The 1,297-nt window shown below is 45.0% G+C and overlaps 1 pseudogene; it reads left to right on the top strand.

The window, feature by feature from the left end:
- Window positions 1-284: 284 nt before the first annotated feature.
- On the top strand, window positions 285-402 carry LOC126425335 (5S ribosomal RNA; annotated as a pseudogene).
- Window positions 403-1,297: the final 895 nt, after the last annotated feature.

The raw sequence follows: 1,297 nt of genomic DNA, 5'->3' as shown, positions 1-1,297 counted from the left end.
AATCCATATACAGGACAAGTCGTATACTCTTTTCGTACCCCTCAAAGTCTTTGGCACAATTTTGGAGAGTTTGCCTTAGTGTTTCCTGCTCTCCAAGCGGTCACTAGACGCTGTGCTAAAGAAAACGGTTTTAGTTTTGTATATTACCGTACCTTCGGGTTGTATATTGAGATTATTATTTTTTTTACTGTTGCTGTGATTTTACATTTCTAAATGTTCATATTTTAATGCTTTCCTAAACATGATGCTGGGCTTGAAGAATTTCGCTTATGGTATTGACTAAAGGCAACGGCCTTGCCGCAGTGGATACACCGGTTCCCGTCAGATCACTGAAGTTAAGCGCTGTCGGGTGTGGCCGGCACTTGGATGGGTGACCATCCGGGCCGCCATGCGCTGTTGCCATTTTTCGGGGTGCACTCAGCCTATTGATGCCAACTGAGGAGCTACTCGACCGAATAGTAGCGGCTCCAGTCAAAGAAAACCATCACAAAGGCTGGGAGTAGGGTGTGATGACCACACGCCCCTCCTATCCGTATCCTCAGCTGAGGATGACACGGCGGTCGGATGGTCCCGATGGGCCACTTGTGGCCTGAAGACGGAGTGCTATTGACTAAGAGTATGGGGTCTCTTGTCCCCAGTAATAGCGATTAATTACTGTTCCCTGGCTGCTGTGGCCAAACGGTTCTAGGGGCTTCAGTCCGGAGCCGCACTGCTGCTGCGGTCGCAGGTTCGAATCCTGCCTCGGGCATGGATGTGTCTGATGTCATTAGGTTAGTTAGGTTAAAGTAATTCCAAGTCTAGGGGACTGCTGACTTCAGATGTTAAGTTACATAGTACTCAGAGCCATTTGAACCATTTGATTTGAATTACTGTTCAAAATGATTTTCATACCCACGGATTATGATCCTCTGATTTTCCTAGGTCGTGTTATTGATATTTATTGCTATCGCCTTGTTCTTTCTAGACGCAAAGTATTATTGGTGTAACTGCCGCCCCTTTGGACCTGATATCTGTTGTAAATAAATTTTGGGAATTGTCGTTATACATTCCACCCTTTCTTAATTGATAATAGATTACTCGTGTGAAATGAAGTGTTACTTACTGATCTCTGCCCACTAAGGGATTGCTGTTGAAGTCATTCAAACAAATTCGAAGTTCCTTTAAATTATTGTTTCCTGTCTGTTTGTTTGGTTTGGTTAGTACAGCTCAGTGTCGGATAGGCCGCCAGAGACACAGCACCTCGTGTTCCTGCTGCTAATAAGGCGAGTACACCGTTTGTTTGTTATACACGAGGGTT

This window comes from Schistocerca serialis, chromosome 10 (genome assembly GCF_023864345.2).
Source record: "Schistocerca serialis cubense isolate TAMUIC-IGC-003099 chromosome 10, iqSchSeri2.2, whole genome shotgun sequence".
Lineage (NCBI taxonomy): Eukaryota > Metazoa > Arthropoda > Insecta > Orthoptera > Acrididae > Schistocerca > Schistocerca serialis.
This window is presented reverse-complemented; position numbering and strand designations above follow the sequence as displayed.